Source organism: Corvus hawaiiensis, chromosome 2, assembly GCF_020740725.1.
Source record: "Corvus hawaiiensis isolate bCorHaw1 chromosome 2, bCorHaw1.pri.cur, whole genome shotgun sequence".
Classification (NCBI taxonomy): Eukaryota; Metazoa; Chordata; class Aves; order Passeriformes; family Corvidae; genus Corvus; species Corvus hawaiiensis.
Window position 1 is genome coordinate 103,740,845 of NC_063214.1, and position 27,235 is coordinate 103,768,079.

Consider the following 27,235-nt stretch of genomic DNA (forward strand, 5'->3'; position numbering starts at 1 on the left):
AATAATAACAATACTTACGTAAATCCTACCGATGTTTTGCAAACGTAAGAATAAAATGGTCAGATTTTCTTCTGGGTAGATGTACTTAAAAGAGTCCTGGTTAAAAACTGAGTTCTGATATATTTTAGACATTTATACTCCCCTAGAGAAAATGCTTGCATGACTTCAGAGCTTCAGTCTGTTCTAGCTCATCACACAACAGAAGAATGTGCTGCTTTGGACAGATCATGTCTTGCTTCTGGTATTCCCTCTCCCAAATCTTGACAGGGAGCAAGACCCCCAGAAAGAGTAAAGTGATAATCTCACTCTCTGTGACATGGGAGTATGGCTTTTCGTATAAATATGCTGCTTCAGACTTAGGTCACAACCACTCACTTTGAGAGGCTCTCTGAGGTATATTGACCCTGTGCCCTCATCCTTTGAAAAAACTCAGTGACTTGACTTTGCCATTCAAAACCTGAGGTACCTTGAAACACTACTCACTTCTGAGACACTTGGGTCTGCTTGTACATCATTCAAGAAAACAAAAATCCAGAAAGTAGAATCCTAAACTGGCCATGATGCCACATTTAAAGGGGTCCCTAGTAATGTCAGTAGACAAAGTTAGCCAGTGAGAAAAGAGCTAAATGGGACCTGGCAGGGTGGAATAGCTACAGAACCCAGCACAGACCCAATACCATCTCTCTCTCTCTGTTGTGAATGCACAGGAAGACAACTTTGCCCTAAAGGAAGCTCACATCAGTCCTTCAGTAAATGTTAGCTGGGGCAGGACCACACTCATTTGTTCTGCTTTCACACCTTGTTTATGGAAGCTTTTCTAATGTCTTAGTTGGCAAAAGTGCTGGACAGATGGAAAGCCTTTCCACAAGGGCTAAAGAGTGCCAGGCTCTGTTTTGTGAACAGAGAAGTTCACAACTTCTCACAAGGATCCTGAAGGTTTATCTTACAGACTCAGTCACAACTTTATAAAGCAAGAGAGACAGAGATGTTCTAAGTTTTGGTGACTGGGCTTTTTCACAGTATTCTGACATGTTTGAAAAAAACAAGCATTCCATAGAAAGGGTTAGAGACATCCTAAGATGCAAATGTCCCTGAAAAGTAACTCCACATCCTCTGGGTAAAGATTTTATGTAATAAGACTGGTGATAAAGTGATCCAAATTGCTACTGATGGTCCCAATGCTATGTTATTGTAGTTTGATGTGCAAAAGCGTGCAAGATCTTGAAAAATCATATTAATAATGTACAAAAGTTCAGTCTAAGGACTATCACTTTGGTTGTTACATAAGATCCTATGAAGAGAAAAGCAGAAGAAGGTACGCTTTTGTTTCTTGGTAGATCTTGAGAACAAAAAAAAAATGACTGCTTGATTTTACTTTAAAAATGAACATCTCTGCTCTCTTTTCTGCACTGTTAGAAATAAGTGAGAATAATACCTCATACTGTTTGAGAGTTGTGACTAGTAAGAACAAATCAACCACGATCAGCTTGCAAACTATGTTTATAACAATATATACAGGTTATTGAATCCAGAGCAGCAGAGGGGACCAATCCATATTCCTGTGAAGTAGCCAGCTCAAAAATCACTCCAATTTACATGTGAGAAAACCAAAACAAAAGGTTTGTGCCACATGCCTAACAGGGACTGTACATAGGTGTTTAAATTTAGACCAGGGAAACTGCCCAGGTTTCCACAGCCCTCCTGGTACAACCAGTAAAATGTCAGTGTGCTCTCCATACCTCAGCCCCACCACACCACACTAACATCCACACAGCAGCGACTGAAAAGGCAGAAAGTACAGGAGGTGGTCTCTCAGAGGTACGTGTAAAAGGCCACATGCTTACAGGACAAAGAGATGACCACAGTTTTCATTCAGAAACATGGAAACAGGCTCTTCTGCAAAAAAAAAAAAAAAAAAAAAGAGCTTCATAGCCAGAACACTAAGCAGATATGGGAATATATTTCTGAAAAAAACCAAAAAACAAAAACAAACTAAAAAAAGGGTGAAGGGAAAAAAAACCATCAAATCCTCAAATCAAACCCAAAATTCAGACATGACCACCAGTAGGGAATAAAAAATCAAATGAAACCAACATAATCAACCAGGCAAACACAAACAAATAGATTCCTGATTTTAGGCTATTCTCTAACCTAGGGGCTTGTAGCTCTTCCAAGAAACTGGAGTTGGAACCTCCCTGCAGGCCATGCTGGAGAACAGTGAACCCACATTTTCTGGTCCTGTGCAGCCCTGTCTGGCACACTGGCAGGTCTGTGATATGGCACCTGCTTCATCCTTTCCACTGCACAGGGAGTTTACACACGCACTCAAGGCTGTAGTTTCCCCTCCAGAAAAAGCCAAGGGTTTCACAAGTGTGTTACAACTTTGCAACTTCACACTCCCCTCCCTCTTTTAACTTAGCCCCAAGGAAATTGCTTAAGGTCAGCATGAAACCATTTGCACAGGCAGGAATAGAAGTCCAGCACCAGTCTCAGATGTGGACCGCACCCTGCTACTCACTGCCCAAGTATGAGTGCATCGTTCAAGATGCAGGGCTTAATCCTTTCTCTTCTCCAGATGCTTTACAGGCAACTGTTGTCAGACAGGCTGGAACGAAGTGTGAAGAGTGCTAAATTTCAAGTACATTTCTGTGCTCTTATGACTCTGATTCGTCTTTCTTGTCTGTTTAGAAACATACTGAAGTAACATACACCATAAATAACACCTTCGGAAAAGGCCTCAGCAAGACGCTCACAAAGTCTTCTGCAGTTTGTGATTCAATGTGTCTCCTCTCCAGTTTAACCTAACATGTTGGCTTGTTATTAATCTGTGTGATGCTTCAGATATTTTCAGTAAGTCTTACTGAGATAAATTTTCCTCCCATTTAGACTAAATTTGAGTTTTCATCCATGTTATCTGAACTTTTTCATTGATCAGAGAACAAGTTCTAAACTGACAATGCATTGATATGGGGAAAGTAGAAAGGGGCTTATCTGAATATGGAAAATCAGAAATTGCAAGGCTATCTAAATAGAGAACTCTTGTGAAATTTGAGTCTCCAAGCCAAGGGGAAGGTTTTATCTTTTACACTTCTAATTAATTTCTAGCCCTGTTAAGTACACCAAAATACACAGTTGCCTTTGTTTCTACCTAATGACGATACAAGAGTCCCAGAAAATTTTGTTGGTAAATAGGAATAATGACCAATCTTGATTGTGGTATAACAAGAAAGGAACAAAAGAAGGATCATGAAAAATTGTAGAAGTAAGCAGTAAATACCCAAAGGGAAAAATTCAAGGGAAGTTAATGAGTAGCCAATATGGGACTGAGCAGGAAATCAACGGTGTCAAAAACCTATGGAAAAAAAGCAGCAAATGCAAACAAGGAGAACACAGAATGAAAAAGCAGCAAATGTAAACAAGGAGAACACAGAATGAAATAGGGTGTTGTCAACAGGCAAAGAAAAATTCAGGGCATTAGGAAATGAGGAGAATTGAAATGACCAGTCAGATGCAGGAAGGTAAGAAAGAAAAAAAGGCCAAAAGAGTCACAAATAGTTTCAAAAAATAATGCACTATTGAAAAAAAATGATGTGATATATAAATTTTGGCAGCCTGTCAAATTTTAATTATCTTTTCAATTACTGTTCATGTCTTCTCATTGACTGAATGAGAAGACAGACTTTCATGAGCTTTAATATTACCTTTTTTCCACCTCTATTACCTCCTCATCACACTGGAGACCCAAAACCCATTAACAACAAGAATGGGACGTTTGCTACGAGATAATCTCTGTCCCTTAACACTACAAGAAACCCCAAGTAAACATTTATCCTAAATGAAGAACAAGGCAGAAATTTCAGTTACATCAGTGGAATAGGATTTCATACATCTTTGTGACAATAAACCTCTATGAGAAAGCAACCTATCTAAAATGGAAATTATGTTTTTTTTTTTAGTCTTAATTGGAATAACAACTTGTCCAACCATATGAGCATCAAAGAGAACACAGCTGATGAGCATCAGCAGGCACACACGACGCACAGCAGTGGTACCTGAACATGACCATACTAAGTTACACATATGCTCATCCAAAGCATCTCCATTTCTTCCTAACTGTTCTCCAGACTGATTTCCTTTTAATCAAATAAGAGACATAAAGACACTGCTGGGCCCAAAGCCAGTTTTATCATTTCCAGGTCACCTTTTATCCCGCCTCTGTGGGCAGCAGCATTGGGACACAGGGAAGGCAGGGAGCAAAGTCAGGCATTTCTCTGGCAGTCTTGAAAGGAATAGCAGCACTTCATGCAGGACAAAGCTGACACAGTTGGTGCTGGAACTAATGCCTGGCCCAAAGTACAAAGAGAGATACCTGGAGCTTTGCTCCTGCTCCTTTAGGGATAGTACACAGAACATGTTGTTATTTACAAACTACAGAGAAAAAGCCAATTGAACTCTTTTCACTTAAGATGGCTTTCAACTACATGTGTTAAATCTTAAAATTATATAAATTAAGGTGCATTTGCCATGGGAACATTAACTCATTTTTGTACTACTGCTTTTCCTGAAATTACTTTAACAGACAGTTTATTCATTTAAGATAGAAGTTTAAGTCTCTTTGTTCAAATTCAATGGGAACACTTACGCAGTACATGTCACAATGAAATTAATGTGCATTAAAATCTGGCCTCTGATAAGATTCAATATATAGACAGTAGTGCTTACTCTGGAGCAAGCTGGGAAGACATCCTTTATCTCATATTTTAGTTTTAGTATTTAAGACTAATTCTTTCAATAATCCTTAATGCCTAATTAAGAAAGATGACAGCAAGAGTAAGCTCTATTAGAGAATCCAATATAAATATAAATGTCATTTCAGAACATCTGTTGTTATAGATTAGGTATAATTAATATTATGTTGAAAATGGAAAAAAACCTGAATTAAACTGATACTGTACATCTAGGGAACCCTGATAAAGTAAAAACTGTTCACAGCTCTATGCCCACAGCTCAAAGATTAATCACTACACTCTAAAATAAGCTAAATCTGAAAGAGAACACACATGGACCTCTGTGCTCATGGTCACTAAAATGCAAGGATAAATTTTACAGAATTTACAGAACAAAACTGGGTTTGCATTTGTACTAAAAGAAATGTTCAGAGTACCTGAAATTTTGCTGGAACTGAAAGAAAAGTTGAAAGGCAAACAAACTTCCATTTCTGCAATAGAGAAGACAGCAGTGAGAAAATTAATCTTGTGTATTAATCTTAGCATTCCTCACAAGTGACTCAGGCCTGCAGAAGAAAACATTCCCACTATTGGGTTAGAAAACGTCATGTTTCCCACACAGAAGGGAGGAAAAAAGCCTGAGCAGGGCCGGTTTTACTACTCTCACCCTGATTAATTTGCTTGCAGACCTTTCTGCTGGTCAGAGTTCCAAACTTTTAAGGAAAATAGTTGCCATTTGCCAACAAAAAATTGAACTAGTCCTCATGTGTAGAATAAGCTTGAGTCAGGGAATTTCTAAACAATTATTTAGCTATTTATAATTTATTATAATAGTCCTTGGTAAAAGCATTTTAGAACCACAATCAGCAGCAAAACAGAAGACAGACTGATAAATTCTGTGGCAATGTGGGTTTACACACTTAAGAGCTATAAATACATACTTTGCATGGTGACAAGCACAAAGAAGAGCCCAATAAGCAGTGAAGAGTAGGAAACACCCTTGGTGAGCTGGAGGAGTGAGAGAGGTCAGAAAGCCACCAGCAGCACCTGAACCCCCACCATTTCTCACGTCTGAGCCAAATGTCTCTTTTTAAAAGTGAAAGCCCAGTTCTGTTGGGAGCACTGCAGTTCTCACATGCCTCTGTAAAAGCCAGCGTTGTTACCAACAGGGGAAAAAATACATGGGCAAAAAGGACAGCTGCTGGTGATGCTTCACTTGTAAACCTTCCATGCTCACAAGCAAAAACCTCCTGCTGGGCAGTACAGGACAAAGGGGAGCTACAACCAGCTGCTTCCACACCACTATGGAGCAGCAGATGCGCCTGTCCCAGCTTCCATCACCTCAGAGCAGGAATGACTGCACTCAGCAGCCAGGAGAGCCTTGTGCCACAGCAGCCCTAGGCCTGCTCAGCCTCCTCAGGACATGGGTGCCCATATGGAAACTGCAGCATGTACAAGAGGGAGCAGGAGGCCAGTCACACCACAGCCAGGGGCTGTCACCCACATCCTGCAGGACTCAAGGGAGACTCCGCTGGATTTGAAGAAATGATTGGCAGGACACAGCTGAGCACTGAAAACTAATTTACTGTCTCCGAAAAAATATGGGACAGCGAGGTAGGAGACTCAATAATGCCTCCTGTAGAACCAGGTAAAAAACACCAAAGCTTAACCACTTGCAAAACAAGAAGGAATCAATACGAAACAACTAAACTACACAGAACACTTATACAGATTTCTATCTATTAATCTTAAAAGCATTTCCCATACAGTTAATCAGCTGAGCTTCTGATTTGTTTTGTATTAGTGTGACATGAAAGTTGAATTTTGAATTATTTTTCTCTATTGTTTTTTATACACGTGAGAACCATTTACAATTAAAGAACAATTTTTTACTGTGCCCCTGAAAGAAAATTATCAGTTTGGACTGAATAGTTTTTCTGTACCAGATTAGGTCTTTCAGTAATTGCTCTTTCACAACGTAATATTTGAAAAAGGACTAAGATTATTGAAAATAATTGTACTGGCAAGGAAGGAAGGCAAATTTTTAAGGGCAAATATTTCAAGTTTTTAAGTCAAGTCCTCCTATTATGAATTGTATTTCCAACTTTCTGTTACTTTATTATATTCTACTGGACAGAAATGTTGTAGAAAGACATAAGTCTGCTTTAAATGTTTTCCCTTTCTCTCTCTCTATATATATATCTTGCATGTTAGGTCAGTTGCTCCACTTTGCAGCTCAGCTGAAATTTATAATTAAAACACAGAGGTAAAATATATTTGAAGAATGCCACCATAAAAAATATGCACTTCTTTGCTCTTTCTAAGAGACTCAAAGGGTTTTTCCATTTGTCACATAATGATAGGTGACGTAAGACAAAAGGATGGAACGAAAGTTATTAACAGATTGTTTCCATCTCTCTTCTGTATCTCACTGTGGTTTATAATATCCTTAGTCATGCTTGGGTTTTGTGTTGTTAGAGGGGTTTTCTTTTTGGTTGCTGTTGAGTTTGGCACAGACAAAGCGTCTCCAAGCCATGACCTATTAGAAACTTCTACACAAAAAAAATAAAATAAAAGCTTATTACTAGCTAGGTGTTCATTTTAATCTGTCAACAGGTTACAAAGAAAAGAAGATTAAAGTAGATAGCACAAAGAATTATAGTAGACCAACTACATTTGACTGATGAGTTTCCAAGTGGATTTTAAAAATTAACACTTTCACAAAATGTGTATATTGCAGACTTTGTATTACATATGTGAAAACAAGACAATGGCAGTTAATTCAAGACAGAATACAACACAGAAAGGTTGTACTGATGTTCTTATAAAACAGTTATGAAATTCAACAACTTCCTTCCCTTCCTGTCACCAGGTGCTTAACAATTTCACCAGAAAGGAGCACCAAGTAGATATCCACACATACTCATTTTTTCATCCACCCATAGCCCACTAATTATTGTAATCTGCATACATGCTAACATTATTTACTGACTTATTATAAGCACCTTTCATACATATACAGACACTGATGTGAAGTTGGGGAAGAATTATAAAAAAAACTTCATAAAGAAATCTACTAATTTCATCAATGTCTGACAGCTTCACTAAAAGACTTCACTGGAAAGATACAACCCAGCACAAGAATCTCAAACTTTGTTAACCTTAACCCAGCAAGGCAGAAACTGGAGATCTTTGTCTCATTTGGAGTGACTGCCATTCTAATGCTTCAGAGCATCTCAACCATATTACAAAGGCATCTCTCACAGGCAGCATCTACAAAAACAGTAATAAAGCCAGCTGTTGGTCCCTAATAAATGAAATAAGAACAATGCCAGACATTCTCAGAATCAATAGGAAGATAGGGAAACTTAAACCACTGAGCAATGAAATAACATCCCACAAAAAAGTCAGTAAAAGAAAAGAACGCCCAATTTCTACTGACATATTAGATCGGCCCCAGGATGGGAGAATCCACCTCAAAGAAGTCAAACATACCAGGTTAGGACAACTATAATTTAAGATTTATCATAATGCCATTATTCTCTATAAAAAAATAAACTCTGAGATTTCTTTGACCCCGATTTTACACAGTGAATTGGAATGCTTAGAATTGTAAATGTTAAAGAAACAATCTTTATATAAGTCCAGATCTTAAAATGCAAACTTTTAAAAAGAGCTCCTCAGGTATTATTTCACACTGTCAGTTTGGTTAGTAAGACACTGAAAGCTTAAGAGTAGAAACAAGTCTGCTAAAGTCAGTGGGTCTACACACACCAAGTTCAGTCACGCAGCATTTTTTCTTTAATGCTGATGCTCCAGAACCGCCCAGGACACTGCTTTCATGGTAGATAAAATTTAAAAATATAATCCACATCCTTCAGCACTAAAGTCAGCCATTATTAACTTCTTTCATTCAATAAAGACTGACTTCTTGATCTACAAAATCTCCTGGTTACCTATAAAAACATGACCTATTTGCTCCATTGCTGATTATTGTTAGGGATCTTTCTCAGGAGTCATTTGACATGCCCCTCACTGATATTGTCCCTTTCCCTGTAGTATTTGTCTTCTAATCCATCTCATCTGCCTGGATGAGCTCTGCATTCTCCTTTCCCCATTTCTTCCTCCTAAGAGTTCTTGACTCTCTTCAGTGTGTTTTCCTCTTCACTTGTTTTTATGTCCATACCATAGCCTAGAAATGCACTAAGAGAAAAAGACAATTACTTTGAAAATAGCATGAATCCCACTAGTATGCTGCTTCCCCTGCTTCTACTCTTCTTACTCAAACAATATTCATTAGCAGTTGTCTGATTTCTTCTTAGCATGGAACACAGGCAGATCAGGCAGCTGCTGCAGCATTGCCACTGGGTGAACTCTGTGGTAAGATTACAGTGGAGAAGACTGTGCTCATATGGCAGCTCCACAATGAACGTGAACTACGTCACTCTTCAGTGACAAAGGGGCATGCCACTTTCTGTGTACCGCTGAGTAAGAGTGATCCACCTGTAATGGACAGAAACTTCTTAATATAGATGTTGCAACAAACTAACATTTATCTTGATGTAACTTCCTTACATTTCCAAAACGTAAATAATTCAGGAGAGTTGGTTTAAGTCTTGCTGTCACATAAGGTACCTTCAGAGTATACATATTGTACCACTAGTAGCTGCTTTACATAGTCAGAGAAACGTAAAGGAATGTTACTGCAAGTAACAACTGACCCTTTTATATTACATGTAAAGAAAAATGCATCAGAACATATCCATATGATAAAAAAAAAAAATCTGAGGGGCCATCAAACCTCTCAAAAAGCTTTGTTTCTGTTATTTATTTAAATCTTGCACAAACTTTGTGGGGTTTTCTAATGAAGGAGACTAAAAATTAAATATTCTAATTTCATAAATAATGCAATAGAACTTCATTGTAGGTATACTTCGGAGCAACTAAGAATGTTTAATAACTTCTTCCTAAGATTCTCCCACAACCTGACATTTCAAAAGTTGTACAGTACATCAACAAAAATAATGCGCTGATGGGAATATCCTGACAAAAGTAACGAAATCGGCCACTGCCACGCTTAATTTTCTTAAAAAAAAAAAAGACCTAAAAGAACATTTAACTACAAAACTATAATTTATTTTCTAATATGTCTCTTCGTATGTGCTAACTAGCTCCTGTATCTTTCTGTTAAGAAAGTATAAGACAACTTGGCAAATAAATATCAAAAAAACAAACTTTAGAAAGGTCTCCAGATGTTCAACCCTGCAAAGGTCTGAGCAACTGAAGGTGAGAGGTTCCCCAGATGCTTAATGCTTAACAAGTACTTTCCATATCTCTCAAGACCAAGCCTAAAAGAGCTTTTTATTTCTTGGTGCCAACACATTTAATACAAATCTATCTCCTTCATGATGTGTTTTCTGGGAAATGTGAGCAGCGTCCTGTCTTTGAATAAATCTTTACATTTTCAAGCCTTGGAGCTCTCGGTAACATTTTAGCCATATACATCTACAGCTTACTTTGCATGAATTGATGTGACTTTCCCATAAAAGTTGGCTCTAACGTCATAAATAACTGACAAGTGTTAAATAAACTCTTTGGAAAGCGAAGCTCAGGATGAGCTGAAGACTCCCTGCAGGCACCCCACCTGGCAGCAAGAAGACAGAGGCCACTGCAGCTGCTCGTCCCCACCCCTCCAAAGCTAACTGGGACATTCCAAGGCAGTGGCTCTTGTAAATATTTTGAATGTTGCATTCGCAAGGAGCATAACTGGGTGTCATAGGTTAGCATAGCTCCAAGTGCATCACTGAGATGGAAGTTACTCTGAAAAGATGTAGGTTTTACAAGAGGTAATGCTTTCTGCTTCCCTGCTCATGAAAAATCCTGGGTTAGCATATAGCCAAATTTTCACAGGTTTTCATCCGTTTTTCAAGTTACAGAGCAACACACACATCCTAAAACTCAGGCAGAAAACAAAATATTTACAAGCCCTTCTGACATTTGCCCTTACACACCATTGTCTGCCATTTTCCTTGACTTTGCACCTGTCCTTTCCACCCTAAACCCATTCACCAGTACATCAGCCCTTTCACCTCCACTTGTGTGGTGCCATCCCACGGTGGTATCCATGTGGAAACTCACTGTGCCATGGCTCCCTACACACTTCCGTTTCTACAGCTCTGGTGAGGAGAGAAGATAAGATCGGGGGCCTGAAGGAACCATCGAGAACTGGTTTAGAAGATGATTGAGCAATACACATTTCCAGCATAGCTGCTCTGTGCATGCATATAGCAGGTCCAGGGAGATAACACATTCAAGGAAGACAGTCTCCTCTGGCAGGGGAGGCTGTCTGGAGGAGGAATTACAGGGCGAAGACAGGACTCTTCCTTGGCACTGGGCCTCTGCCAAGACGAGGCAATGGGATGAAAGGACTTGACCTCTGAAACTTGCCTGAGGATTAAATGAGCTTCTTCACATGGTGTACGAATGCAACTGTTTTGATTGTGGTTCACCATCCTACAAGACTGTAATAAGAGGTTCTCTCTCAGCATAAAAAAATTACATCAATAGCCCAAGGCGTCGTGGGACAGCATGCACACATTTCCCCCATGAGCACCTCCTCTGTGTGACACTGCACCACCCCTTCATCTTAGCAGGGAGGAACAACCTTCCTCACCCACAGGCAGGGCAGGCCACCACAGGCAAATCCTTGCTGGACACCATCGCAGTACTCAGTCAAGACAATATACAAACAGACATTACATGCAAAAATTTAGTATGACAAAGATCCTTCGCTAACTTTTGTAAATGACCAAATCTCCTCATTCTCTACCCTGACAGTCACCAGTGACATCTTCTCAAAGTCTAATGTGAAGATGACAAAGGGCTGGGTTCAAACACCTTTACCAAAGAAAATATAAATGCATGAGGAGAGCTGTTTTTCAGTTTCTAAGAATATTTTAAGTAACAGAGTTAAAAGCAGATACAAAAATACCAATTGACAGAAGACATCACACTACCTGAAGGACAAGTAACAATTATCTTACATGACAACAGATGCTGGACTTCACCCAAGGTGACACGGCACAAGCAGAGAGCATTTCCCCTTTTCAGCACCCCATCTCAACCCTTACAGTTAGTTACACTAACAAAAATTTATAGTGCCATCAAACACTCAACAAGGGGCCTCTGTTATGCATAGTTCCCACCTCAAAAATGTCTCAGCAAGAAGCTACTTCTCATTTGTACCATGACAGGTGACACGCAAGTACAGCAGCATACACCTGGCTGTTTACCACACATAAAGCACATGCTGCCTGCTGCCCCTCAAAGGCCCCTGCTTTACTTGTCAGTATTACCAGCAGAGGCAATTCCTAAAGCAGAATCTGGTAAAAATCTGAAAGAAGTAGCTTCTAGCAACTGGATGATTTAACTGATGTATGCTAGAACAGTCTTTCATACACTGAGCCTGGTCCTGTTATAAATACATCCAGCGTAAGAATAATCACATATTCTGCCAGAGATAAGAGGATTCTGTGTACATGGCAATCAGCCTTGGTCACCCTGAGTGAAACACTCAGAGAACTGAAGGGGAAAAAGAGAAAAGAAAGTCTATTGTAAAGACAGAGTATTGTGTAATTTCTATTATTCATTTCATTCCACTGATGAAGAGTTTCTCTGATGAACTAGGGAACACAGCCACAACCTTCAGACAGCAGCTTTCCAAAAGGAACAGATCTAGCAGTCTTCTCATTTTAAATTCCAAGAGAACACTGGTACTGCAACAAATCAATCTCTGTATGCTTCCAAATATCCAGTGGGATATTTGTGTTTAACAACATAACAACACATTAATGCCTCCCAAACATTAACAGTGTGACAGTGCTAGCTACTGGTAGTCAAACAGAAACTCATTCTTTCACAGCTAGAAGGTATGATTAAGTCCTAGCTGCTAAGAATTAAAGAACAGATCAGGTTAATGTCTAGAAGGGATGATATATGCAGAGTTCTCCCTCATGAACTGAAGACATCTTTTTGAAAGACTTTCTGCAGGTTCAATGAACACTAAGCAACAGAAGTGAGCTAAGTGAGTACTTGAGCTTCTAAGGCTGCTGCTTCAGTATGAAGAGCATTTCTGTACTCTACACAGAGGGGTCTTGCCCGCAGACAGAGCTGGCAAGAGCTGCAAGGGGCTCCATGGAGCTAAGGTGCCAGAGGGCTGTAAAAGTAAAGTGGAAAGTGGGATACTCAAAAACCTAGTATTTTAACACTAAGGAGAAATTTGAAGCTGGCTTATCAGAAACAGCTGCCCTTCACATACAGGACAGCAATGGGGAAAACTATTCAATGAGAGCAGAAACCTTTAAAAGGCAGCAGGAATGAAACTATTCTACTCCAACACATCCTTACCTCACTTTACATATCCACATACGATCAGGACTCGCACACATGTATTTACTTCAGTCCAGATCTTGTAGGGATTCCTCTGTGGAGTGCTGAGAAGTATTAGCAGTTCAGTCCAAAACTTTGTGCACATCACGTAAGATGAATACTGCTCAGCTTGAGTAGAAATAGCCACTGTTAGAAAAGGAGCCTCCTCAATCATTAATCATTTCTACATCAGCACATATAGTCCAAGCACATTCCTTGTTTTGGCGCACCTCTGAGAGCATACATTTACAGTCCAGAGGAAGTCTACAAAGAGATGACAAATCACCTCACACTATAAAACAGAAATATTTGGCTAACTGACTGGTACTGAGAGGCATCCAAAACAACAAAAAAGTTGATCTCTCTTTTCTGCTAAAAAGCTCAGCACTCTGCTCCTTCTTCCCTCTTTCCTTTCACTGAGTGAAGATGGTTGGTCCAGCTGCTTTTATCTCAGTGACTTGCAACAGCTGTGCTCTTCTTCACTACAGGTACATGGGGCTCATCACAACAGTCTGTGCCTAAAAGACACTACCAGTCTTCCACTGGACCTTACTATCAATGCAAATACTTTTAACTCTCATTTCAAAGTCCACCTGATTTTTCAACCAAACTGTTCTTTTTCCAGAAATTATTGAATATTTATAATTGTTTGTATATAGACTCAGGCATTTATCTTTTCTATTTCTTACCTAGTTGCTACTCTGTAAGACTGCCTACTGAAAAATAGCCAAAGACAAGTTTAATTCTTCACTGTTCTGGTGAACATTTGGAGCAAACCAAGTAACTACTTTCGAGTTTTAACCCTCCTAAGTCAGGGCAACATGCATTTTTCAGGATGACACCACTATGAGCCTAAAAGTAATAAATCCTTCTAAATGCTGTACATCTTTGAGATATAAAATATCCATTGGCAGCAAGTCCAGGGGAGGGGGAAAATGTTTTATATAGGCTTTTCATACTCATTTAAGTATTTTGGCTTCAAATACAGTTGTAATATTAGGCACTTTCATCACTGATACAAGGTTATACAATTAAAAAAAAAAAAGAAAAAATGTTACTTTTACATCATACTTCCTCTTCAAACTGGGCTTCAAAATCTCAGTACTTTTGAGTGTTCACTTAATAAAGCAATTAATTCTTTCATGTATTGGCATTATACAGATAGTAAGCTTTCCTTACTTAAAGGAAGAAAAGTGTTAACTGGAAAACCAGATTATCATTCTGACAGTCTTCTGCATCCAGAGAGATAGAATTGCATCCTTGCATCTGACAAAAGTATTTAATGCCTTTATAAAAGCACTGTGGTGTAAAGTTACAACGTTAGAGGTCTTTGATTTCCTTGCTTTTGTTTCAAAATATTATTCCTGTTTGATAAAGTTTTTGCAAGATGTCTTAAGTCCATATGCTGGATTTCTTGGCCCTGAACCACGCATAAAGCTTTCCAGCTTCCTTAATTTTTCATAGACATGAAAACACAAGGAAGGGTGAGCTGCAATCCAGCATAACTCAAATAGGTAGCTAAGAGTAGTGACAGGTACTATGTCTGCTGAATATTACAAAGTTCTGTTGGCTTACAAGCTTTTTCCTTAATGTCAGTAAAAGATCCACACTAAAAAGAAAGAAGCCTTGCATCTACAAACCACTCAGGGAAAGTGGGTATGTAAAAACCATGGAGCTACACTGGCTTTAGAGGACAAGACCATTTCTCCCAGATACTAGCTCACATTTTTGTGTAAGATAAGACATGAAGCTACCCGCAACAGAGAAAGCTCAATGCAGAAACAAGCTCGTGTATTCTTGTCCACACTGTGTGAACAAACAAAGCACATGGTATTGATTCCATGCCCAGGACCATGCTCCCTAGCAGATCACTGCAGTCATGTCCAGCTGCCACCATAAGGGTCCCGAGCCAGCTGCAGATATCAAATGCTGCATGAACTGATGGGCATGCAGACTGCCTCTGCTGCACAGAGCAGGCACTCTGCACACAAAGGTACACAAACCTCATGACAAGGTCACCTCTCAGGCCCACATCACATCTGACCTGCCGGACCTCTAGGGACACTCGGGTGCAAAGCAAGAACTGCTCAGCATATGAGCCAAATATAGCAGGGCCACCGGGCTAAAAACGAAGTTGTGAAAGAGGCCCTGGTTCTGAACTTGAGCCAACAACGTGCCCTCACAGCAAAGGCGGCCATCAGCTTCCTAAGCTGCATAAGCTGCATTAGACAAAGTGTCACCAGCAGGTCAAGGCAAAGGATCCTTCCCCTCTGCTCAGCATGGCTGAGACACACTTGGAATGCGGGATCCAGTTCTGGGCTCCCCAATACAAGAGAGACAAGGACTTACTGGAGCAAGCTGTCCAGCAAAGGGCCACAAAGATGATTAAGGAATGGGAGCATCTCTCATGGGGAGAGATGAGAAAGCTGGAGAAGAGATGCCTTAGAAGGGTCTTATCAATCTGAAGAAATACCGGAAGGGGGAAGGAGTACAGTCACAGGACAAGAGACAGTGGGCACAGGCTGAAATTCCACTTAAACATAGGAAGAAACTTCTACAGTTAAGAGTGGTCAAACACTGGCATGGATGCCCACACAGGCTGTGCAGTCAGTCTCTGCCTCTGAAGATGCCCAAAATAAAACTGAACAGAGGCCTGAGCAACCTGCTGGAGCTGACCCTGATCTGAGCAAAGCATTGGACTAGATGATCTCCAGATGAACCCTTCCAATCTTAACTATTCTCTAATTCTGTAAAAAATAAAGAGAAAGTATATTAGCACTTGTAAAACTAGTAAGAATGCATAGAAAGAAATACAGGTTTTTTAAGCTGAGAGTGTCAGTCATTGAAGTTTTATCAGTAGACTCAAGTGAGTTACTACTTTCATTCTTCACCCCTCACAGAGAAAGGAAAAACTGTTTTAACCCCATAAAATTTCTTCTGTCAGTTTATCAACAGCAGTTTACCAACCAGCTGAGAAAATAAGTGGCAAAATAATACTTAAAAACCACAAATTAGTATATTATGCTATTTTCCCCAAGGCTTCACTGCCAGTCTTAAAATTTAAAAGTTATTAACATGCTAATTAGTACATGTTGAAATAAAAAGTACCTGTTGTGATAAATAATTACACCCCAGAGAATACTGAAATTTATGAAAACGATGATAGCACATGTTTTTTCATTAGGCAGCACATGAAAGCGTGCTGGCCACACACTTATATTCCATCCACATGCACCCAGTGAAAATCATTGCCAAAAGCAGGAGTTCTTCTTGAGAGAACAAACAAACAAAAAAAAAAAAGGCAAGAAAGAACATAATAAAAACATTTGTCTGAGTAATTCATTACCAAATTACAAGAAATTAATAAGCTAATAACCTTTTTTAAAGAAATCCATCTCACTTAGATTTTATTTTACTATTTCATGCCAATGATGAGACTGACTCAAATAATTTACATTCAAATGTGAATGTGAAGTTGCCCAAGACTGCGTGTCTAGGGAAGAAATCCAAGGAAACAGTCTGGTCTCTTACTGAAAACCAAAGAAAGCAATTCTTAAAATAAAAACTGACATTTTCTAAAGTCACAAAACAATAAAGTCAGACTATTTCTTCCTTTGAGGAGTTTTTGTTTGCCTCACTGCCTTAAAATTCCTCCATAGGGGAATAGTATCTTCCATTTGGACTCAAGGCTCCATTCAAAACCCACAAATCCTGGCATCCCTCTGATGCTGACACTCAGTGTGGAACAGTGCTGCCCTGACCAAGTCGCCTGCCTTGCCTTCTTGCCAGGATGCTTTTTCACAAAAGCTCTGTCCCAACTCAGCATCTCCTGAGCACATTTTCCCACAAAAAGGAACACAAATGTGCAGAACTAGCTAAATGCATACTCTGTGACAAATGGGACATGTGACTTTCACTGATGTCACAACAGCATCACCTGTAGAAGTTGACTCAATGTTAAGGAGAAGACAACATGAAAAGATGGCACAAGTCTTTATGCCTTCGACCAGCCTAGTGTTCCTTACTAACAGAGGTAAATGAACCTGTCATGTTAACACGTACTTACCCACAACTGGATTTAGCTGCATCCTGTATTGGCATGGCATCCTAATATTTATTGGAAATAAAAATACTGAGGACTACTATAAAGTAGGAAAGGTTGTTCTGCCCTCTGTGTCATGATGATTACAAATGAAGACAATGCCCAGTTAAAGAGACACTATTCAAAGTCTGGTAATAAAGCCATTTCCAGAGGTAAAATAGACAGACCCTTGGGAATGCTTAGGCTGTGCTGGAGTGTCTGACATACCAGCAGTATCTGGGGGGGAAGAAACAGTGAGAGAAGAAACAACTCCCATTCATGTTAAAGGGATTAGGATCAGCACTTGCAGACAGAGGTATTCCACAAGCCACACAGAAATCAAATATGTTTTAAATGTTCTACATATAATAGAAGCAATGCCAAAATTTTTTTCAGGATAGACTTCACTGCACTACATTTATTCCCAGCCAGATCACACTCTCAGCCTGTTGCCCATACTAGAGAGCACCTTGGCTAAGCCAAGGCCATTCCAGAGAGGTTTCACAGATCAGAAGATGCATTAAGGGATTTGATTTACAGGAATTATTTTAACATTTTGCTAATCTAAGCGATATTGCATTAAACCCATTCTAATACCCAAATTAATACATTTTAGAATAGGAAAAAGTAAAGATTGCTGTGTCAGCTTGCAAAGTCAAGTACCTCCTGACCATCAACCCAATATACATTTCATAATAAAACCACACACTGGAGAGGGCATTAAATGTTAAATGTAGTGAATGTAAGTGTAGTGAAGCACAGTGTCTGGTGGGAGGAAAGTTAGGTGGAGTGTGCAACTTAATCACAACCGCTCCATGTGGGAAAAAAGCTGGAAATATAAGGCACATAGGAAAGAACTAAGTTGTCCCAAAGCAGCAATCCCATTTCTCACTTTGTTCAAAGGCTCACAGGATTTACCTTCTACATAATAACTGTAAGGAAGCACAAAATCTAAAAAGCCTCCTTCGCTGCAGTCTTTAGTAACTCATGGAAGCCAATTACTGAGTGCTTGTAAAACTCTTCAGATGTTTCTTTGATACCCTAGCTCAGCTAGGTTTGTACAACAGGCACAAACCACACACGCCCCAACCACTTGAAACAATTTGAAGGTAAAGAAGCCAAGACGTGCATCAAACCTCTAGCTAACTTTTATGGAGCTCTGCACTTCTGCTGCTGTTTCTGGTTTCCATTTTATTCCAGCACTTCTCCTATTATTTAATGATTTACATAGCACCTATATCCATAGCTATCAGCCATCCTTCCCATATAGCCTTACAAGGACTTGTTTAGATTTGCAGGGGAAGGGGGAGGGGAGGAAAGGGGGTTCCTTCTAACTGCACTATGTCAAGGTTGTTGGAAGCCAGCAAATCCTGGCCTCCTGACCCATTTTTAAATAGCAAATTATCAAAGCAGTCCTCACACTGTTTCTCACTAAAATCAGCTTTATGATTCTCCTTGTAGTGAGAGATAGAAATCTGTGTTTTGGTGACAAACAGAATGTGAAACATTCTGTAACTTTCACTTTAAAAGGATGCAAGAATCGCTGGCTCCTTACAAACTTGACATACTCAGCACACACACACAAAAATTTAAACAAGTCCTTTTAAGGCTGCATAGCTTCTGTCTCAAAAAAAAAAAAACCAAAAACCAACCCTCACATATTTGGTGGACTGGGTTGCTAGCGCTTCCCAGGGTTCTTCTCCATCCCTTTACAAGAATCATACTGTGCCCTGTCCCCAGACACATGGGGACAAACCCACCATCTCATTCCTCACCGGTGGGGAAGGGATGGCCAAGTGACATTTCTGCTGCTTGGCAGAAACCTTAGAATAAATTATAAAAAATAAGAATAATTTAAAATTACAATACAAATGGAAAAAAAAAAAAAAAGGAAAGTGGGGAAAAATGGAATTGGATTAAATCACTGAAACTACAAGCTATTTTTCTGCCCCAGTGAAACTAAAGCTCAGTCTTCATTTTCCTAATGCACTTGATTACTGATCTTTGCTGGCTTCAGTTCTGCATTTCCTGCCTTTGTGATATTAACGTACTTTAAAGCCCAGAAGACCAATTGGTAGATAAGATCTGTCCCCATCATAAATACATTTCATAATAAAAAATTCTAGAGATGAAAATATCTCCTAACTCTTTCAGTTTTTATGTCTTCCAGCACGTTTTGTCTCCATGGATACTTAAGGCTCTACTTTTCATTTATTCTGTGTGGAAATTTGCGCCTTTGAACAGATACATACAACACTAATGGTCCTTACACACAAAAACCACCACAAATTCCTCCATGAAAATCTTTTTAATATAAAAGACTTGTTCTGTGAAAACCAGTATTTCTTGTGGACTCCACAAGTCCTGGGCAGAAGAGGTATTTCCTATTTCAGTCAACTTTTTTTATGAGAGAATGTGACAAGAGAAGGGTGAGCATCAGCTGACCTAGAGGCTGTTCAAGAAATACCCTGCTTCTATAGAATAAGCTTCTAATTGCTAACCTGAGTTTATTTATGCCTAGTTTATGATTCATAGCTGTGCTTTAATGGAAAAAATTCTTTCTTTTCTGTTTATTCCCTTGATATATCATTGGCAATAATCACACCCTTCTCATCTTCCCTTTCACTATGCTAAGCAACATTATTCTCCTTCAGTCCTCAAGATGAGAGTACCTCTATTCCCTTAATTGTTTTCATACAATTTCTCCAGACATTAATTCATCTTTCTTGAACACAAGGCACTGGAAATGTACTCCTATTCTCAGTGAAACTGTATCAGTGCTCTTTGCAATGCTATAAATACTTTCTTTCTCTACCAGAAATCTAACACCAAATACAAGGCTTGTGGTTAGAAAAAGAAAAAAAGAATCCCACACTTTTCAAAAATGCAACAACTACAAAGGAGAACCTTCAAATTTTTCTGACACAATCTGGCTATGGTAAAGTTATGCTTCATTTTCCTCTCCCATTCATCATTATTCCTTGTTTTTAATAACGACTTCCTTGTTCTAAACTCTTTCACACAACAAATGCCAGAATAATCAATCTATAGGTGCCCAAGTCAGATTTTTGCTTCTTTTTAACAGGAAAAAAATATGTTTGTTATTCTACAGTCTTATGTGAGCAGCTCTGGAAGGACTGAGCTATCAAAAATGCTTGAGATCACATTTTAAGGTTTATGTGTCAGACACTACAATATTTTGAGCTGATGTCTAATGACACAGCCAACACAAACCTTGCAGAGAGAGCAATCTGTTCTACAAGAACAATGAATGTAGCTAGGCAGAGGACCTTGTGCCATTACTAAAGTCATTTAGGATTGATATCATACAGTTCCCAGGATCTGGGAAGATCAGACACTTAGGTTTTATTCTTAAAACAGAGATTCTATTTTTCAGGCCCACATTTACACAAATAACCTTGGTTTTAATTCAGCACCTCCAACATTATCACTCTATTGAGAGTGAAGGTAGAAAATACCTCATTTTGAGATAATCTCTATATTATTTTTAAGGTATACTACTTATTCAATGTATCATGGCTTAATTTCAGTCCCTCATTCCGTGTCTGAAGGACATCTCTTATTTGCATCAGCCTCCTCTACAAAGAACTCAGCTTAACTTTTTACAATTTGCACAGAAGCCTTTAGCTTTCTTAGTTTGCAGGATCTCTGCTTACCCTTTATTCTGAGGCAGTTAATTGTACATTTGCATTTCCTATATAATGCTTTACATGCAATTTTGACAGCTTGGGGACTTTGTTTTCTGGAGAAAAAATAAAAAAAAAAACCAAACCAAAACCAGTCCCCTGATCTCTTCAGTTTAGTTAATTGATTCCCTTAACTTTATTCCCTGCATTTTGTTCAAATTCCATTTGAAATTGGTTAAGTTGTCGGCATTTGTTCCAGTACTGTTTTCATAGTCAGCTCTTCCACAAGGTCATTCCTACATACCAAAGCCAAGCCTGAAATGGAGTGATCTTTTCATTCAGTAACTATTAGAAGAAGAAGTATGTTGACTACTACATCCAGAAATATCCTTCCTATTATTATTAATAGCATCTTCTCCAAGGAATAAAAGTTTCCCATAGATATGGATCACCCAGTAGCATTTCCTTCTCCAGCAACGTAGACTTCTCCACAAAAGCTGAACTTGGCATCTAGAGCAGACCCCTAATGCCATCTCACTGCACCTCACATCTCAAACCTGCCCACATAAGGTAAAACAGACAAGGAGAAGAGACCTGTGCACTTGTCCACCCCATCAACCAGGAGGCCTTCCAGGCAACCAGCAACTGCGATTACCCTCTCACCACCCCCAGGCCATTCTGGCACTGTGTAACAGGCTGGGAAGCACAACTAACAGTGTTGTATATTTCATTAAAAATTTACTCAGAATCCATTTTTAAAGTACTCCAAATGACAGAAAAATTTAAAAATTCATAAACTTTGCCACGGTTTCTAAAACGTCTTAAGTTTGTGGATCCCTTCTATCAAAAAATAGAGAAAATTAGCCAATCTGACCTAACAGAAGATTTCTATCATTATTAGACATATGTTTACAGATGGACAAGTTTGAGGACAATTTATTCTTATTTTGGCATTTCAGAAGCACCTCTCACCTTTGTAGTGTAACAAAGGCAGCTTTAAGTACTTGAGTGCAGTTGTATTTATTAACACTCTGCATGAGTCACCACTTCCAAATGCCTTATGCTGTCCTTAAAATCATACTGGCATATATTTCCTTTTAACATTTTGCTAAGTGCTACTAAAACTTTACAGCCCTGGGGGAAAATTACGTAGGAGAGAGCTGGCATGCTTACACTTCAAACAATGAGGCATACATAGATCTGTTCATCCTTTACCCCATTCAGATTCACAACAAGCAAAAAAACACCTTTACTTAATGTAATGTCATCCATAAAATTTTACAAGTATGGATTACATTTCCCCCAGAAAATGCGATGTATCCCTGGTAACCCTGCACAAAGGGCCACTGCTTAGCACAAAGATAATGATCTTAAATCTTCCGTGTAGCCACGTGAGAGAGGGAAAAAGCCAACATGAATTTAAAAATAAATAGGCTCACAGTAGATACTCTTTAAGGAGTATGTACTGTTCTGACTTTTTTGTCTTATATTTTCTGTTTTCAAAAGTTTGGCTAAACAGAAAGAATAGTACCACTGAAGTGAATTACTCAGGAAGAGGACTGAAAAAGTTCACATTATTTCTTTTAAGTTGGTGAGGTCATCTTTGTCAAATACCTATATAAGTTCCAGGCAGATGTGTGTTTTTCCCATTGACAGTGTATCTGTAATCACTGACAGTGAAATGTGGAAGACGGAGGTTTCCTCCAAATTAAGTTATCCATACAAAAGTGAGTTACTGTCACAGGAGTAGTGGTGCAAACAAAAGGAATCTGTTCGTATGAGCAGAGGGTTTGCCCACTGTAATGAGCATCTGCTTCACCTACTGTGGTTTAATGTGGCAGGAACACATCTAGGACCTCCTTCCACTGTTTCTACTCCAAGTGCCAGAGTTTTTATACCCCTGGGCCATGCCACAGACACGGGCAGAAGGGCAGGGGGCTGCAGCAACTGCAAGGGATCAGTGCTTGGGCTGTGGGCTGGTTGCCAGACACAACAGCAGCAGGGTCACCTCATCTATGCCCTTCTATCTCTCATCGGTACTTTGCAGTTTTCCTTCCTTTTCATTCCCCATTATCTTCAGTTTGCTATCTCCCAACACCACCTCTCCCCTCTTCTGTCCTCAAAACCAAGCACCATTAACCAACATACTTCAAGGGAAACTCCAGCAGAGTGAGAAAGATGAGGTATGTCCTCAGCTTCCCTCTTCTCCTCCACCTGCAGAGGCAGCAGAACTCAGTCTCTGAGAGGATGCTTCTTCCTTACTAAGGAACTGCAGAATAATGTTGATTAAGGCAACTATTTGAAGGATGGGAAATAAAAGGAAAAAAGTAAAGCCATGAGCAGAAAAGGTTGCCAAGGGCGGTATTCATCTAAATGAAGAACACTGCAATGTTGATGTCAGCTGTTAAGCTTGGGCTCCATTTATAGTTGGGGTGAGGAAGGGATCATGACAGAGGACATTTTCCCTTTGACTTCAGGCCATGAAATGAGCTCCTGTCACTCTGCTCTCACATTTTTTCCCCACTGTGTGTGAAGTTCATCCCTGAAGAAAGCAACAAATGCAGAGGATAGCTTCTATGCAGAAACACAGCATAAGGGTGTCCCTCACAGCAGAGCCAGCATCCCTTCCACAGGCAAAACAAAATGAAGAGAGGAAAACTTGAATAAACAGCAGGCCAGCAAAAGTGCAGTCTCAACTAAAAACTCATATGCTCACACTGCCCCAAGAATAAATTTAAGTCAATATGAAAAGTTGGTCACAGGGCTCTGGAAGAGCCCTTCAGCTGAAGGAGTGAACTGAAAAAAACATCCAACTTCTGAGACACAGACCCTGCTGTGTTTATCTAAGAGATTACACATAGCTATGTGCAACAGTAAGGGGCAGGGATCCACAGCCCAGGAGGTCCCCCATGTCTTACATTCCGAGATATTGGCCAAGGCAAATTTTGCTAACTTTTCAAGTATTTTCCTTCCCAAGAAATCACTTTCCAGTTTCACACAATTATGAAGAGTTACAAGCTCAAAGACTGACTTTCTTATAAAAAGTAACATTAAAACAGAACAAATATGCTTCTTTGAAACTTTCAGGAAAAGGATCAGTCCCCTAATTTGCCAGACACGTAAGTAATAATTGCACTAGCTTGTTTCCAGACTGCTTTTTATCTCTTTGCTATTGCCATTCTCTTTGAAGAAGAAGCAGTTCTCGGGAGAACAATAATTAATAGTCAGTCTAGAGATCATTTCCTCCAGTCCCTCTGCAGTGCTAAATTGTATGAGTCTCCAGGAAACAGAGTAAAGTGGACAATCTAAAAACAATCTAAACCTACTACAAATGGGAGGAAGATGTGTATCAAAGCAATGGGGGAGGGGGGCATACACATGTTTAAGGGAGCTCCAGAAAAGCTATTCTTTCTTTGTCTTTTTTTCCCCCATTTTCCTTGATGCTCAAAGCTACAAAGATTTACTAAGACTAGAAGCACATGTTTCAAAGGTCATTTAGAAAGTAATTTATTTAAATACATTTAAGTTACATACATATAAACCTATGAAAAGTGTAAGTGAGCCAGGAAACTACCAAACACTCCCGACAAATATAAGAAATCCGTGACTAAAAGGCAGGATCATCATATACTCTCCCCAGAATAAGGCCAAACTGCAGACACAGTTTTGATCCTGAAGCAGAGAAAAAGCACATAAGCATCAAAAGAAGGCACCAGAAAGCAGGCTATCAGAACTAATATATGACCTGAGAAACTTCTGGATTAATTATTTTTATGCTTCAGATCCAGCCTAGGTGCTGCAGAAGAGGCACCCTCCTGCAAGCACAGCTACAGGTAAAAGTGCATCAGTATAATTACTGCAAGTTCACCTCTGCTTTGTCAAAACATGTATCTGCGCCCTTATATTTTTCTCCAAGTTGGCATACTGTTCATTTGTATAACTAACACAATTATTTCTGCTGCTGTCAGAATCTCAACTCTTTTTCTTCCTTCTTTTTATTTGACGAAAGCTAACACTGTAAAGAGAAGATTTTTAAGGGAAAGGATTTCTGAGAAGTAATTGTGCAAAACTCACAGGTGAGGCTTCAATAATATCAACACTGAAAATACCACAACAGTCCGTACTCTCAATTAGGCCTTAGAACAGCAAATCTAAGCTTTCATCAGAACATGGAACGCTGCTCTGTTTTACAAGATACAAGAAATGACTGTACTCATAAAGGAAGCGTTTTTAAATGGATAACTGAACTTAGTTTTGGCAAGGTTACTTAAGCATCTTCTACTAAGTGTGGACAAGCTTTGTTACAACCTCAGGAGGCCAAGCAGCAAGACTTGCTCACTCCTCCAGTGTGGTGGCCCTCGATGCCAATGGCATTCATTAAAGACCAACTGTGATGTGGTGATTGGGTAATCTTGTGGATAATCTGAAGTGAATACTTCCAGCAGAGAAGACATACAAGAACGGTATACAAAAACATACACAATGAATACATTGCAATGTACATACGAAAGAGAAAGATAGAAAGCAGAAAAGCTTCTGATTACAAGGATCTTTTTTCCCCAAAGAAACATCTTTTAAGCATTGCTTCTCGCTAAAATGATGGTTATGCATTTACTTACACGGGTATGTCAGCAGGGCTGTTTATATGAATGTGTAACTCAGTCTCAAGTGCTGCTCTTCAGTGATGCTGATGCTTCAGCGAGCAAACAAAAGCTGCAGCTGAAGTCTGGGCGAGCTATCAACCCCCAGGACTAATGAAAACCAAGAAATCGGTAAGTAGCTGACAAGACTCAGGATTCACTGAGCACCAGAGGACAGGGGTATTTTTTCAACCCTTTTTTGAGTGCCAACACAGTTTCTATACAAGGAATTCTTTTAAAGTATTACTCAGACAGAGCACAAACCAAGCACTGGTGTATGCTGTCTGAAGGGGCAGTGGTCTCACTGCAACTGCCTGCTGCCAGCAGGAATGGAGCTCAGGAAGATATCCAGCCACACCATCAGTAGGACTGCATCTACAATGCCCACTCAAACACCACATTACTTCTCTTGTTTGAAACAAATGTGAACACTCCTGTAGCTCTGAGCAGGTCAGCACAGCCCTGACCTTCAGTCTTCACTATATTTGCTTATTTATAACCACCACTGAGGCTGAAAGCACCACTCGTAAGGCCGGGATCATCTGAACCGTGTGTGGCACAACATGGACAGAAAGGACTCTCAAATGCAAAGAATCTGCATCATAAGACAATTATAATGGGTGACAGGGAATACAGAGCCATTCATTTACCCACTTCTGCATCAAGCAGGCAAACCTTGAGGATAATAGAAGAAAGCTCATGTAAAAGCAACCTCATTTGCCTGATGAATGGAATCAAAAGGTTGTTTCTTTGTCTGCTTATTTGGAGCCAGATTGAGAAACTTCACTTAGAGTTAAATCTCTCTCTAAATACCTAAATATGCACTGTGATGAGTCAGAGTATTTATTGTTGCTTTGCTCCAATCACCCTGTTAAATTTGCATTCAAGCTTGCTTTAAAAGGGATCCACAAAGATAGCTAGAGGCCAGTTTAGGCAAAACAGCAAGACGTTAATTCCTCATGGTAACTCCATTAACTGCAGAAACTTATCCCAGAATAAGTGTGACCTCCCCTTTTCCCCCTTGCTTTTGCATCCTTAATAGATAAATAGAAATTCTACTCAGGTAACAGAAAACTAAGTAGTATTACCATTAGTGGGGAAAAAAAGCTTCATGAGAGAAAACAGTGAGATGAATCACCAAGAACATAACAAGGTTATTTGTGAAAACCAAGGACATACGTACACACTCTATTACACATCATTACTTCTAAATGCACCAAAATGCATTAAGCACTTTACAGAACAAGCTATGTACAAACTCTGCTCTTGTCAGTTTATAAAAATTTGACTTCATAAACTCTGAAACCATCCTCACCCCTTGTCAAACAGCCATGCAACTGCTGGGATTTTCAGAAGCAATGACTGAAATCTGCTTTCAGTTTTGAAGTTTGTTTTACACCAGACCTCAGGAGCAGAGCTGCAGCACTTCAGAAAACTTCAGTAATATATACTGTAAAGAAAACATTCATCAATGTAAAATGAAACCTTGACTTAGCCTGGTCTTGCACCCTTAGGAGAGGAACAGTGTTAGATAAGAGATCAAACCTACAAGTGTCTCAAACACACAATATTAACACACGATACAATGACAATGTATACAAGACAAGGGGAAAAACGAAGAGAGTCATTTTAACATCAGTCTTCTGTATCTTTGCAGCTGAAGGTCTTCATTTGAATTTGAAGGGTTCAAACCAAAGCGCCACCTTGTAAAAT

At 39.4% G+C, this 27,235-nt stretch overlaps 1 protein-coding gene across 3 annotated transcripts in view; it reads right to left on the minus strand.

Moving 5' to 3' along the window:
• Window positions 1-27,235, minus strand: part of ARHGAP6 (Rho GTPase activating protein 6) — a 316,518-nt gene that overhangs the window by 121,698 nt on the left and 167,585 nt on the right. Inside the window, exon 1 of one of the 3 annotated variants that reach the window (XM_048329185.1) lies at window positions 5,165-5,185. The exons of the other annotated variants lie outside the window; for them this stretch is intronic. The gene's annotated coding sequence lies outside the window, so the exon portion shown is untranslated. Of the gene's footprint in view, window positions 1-5,164; window positions 5,186-27,235 lie in introns of those variants that run through there. 3 annotated transcript variants of the gene reach the window in all.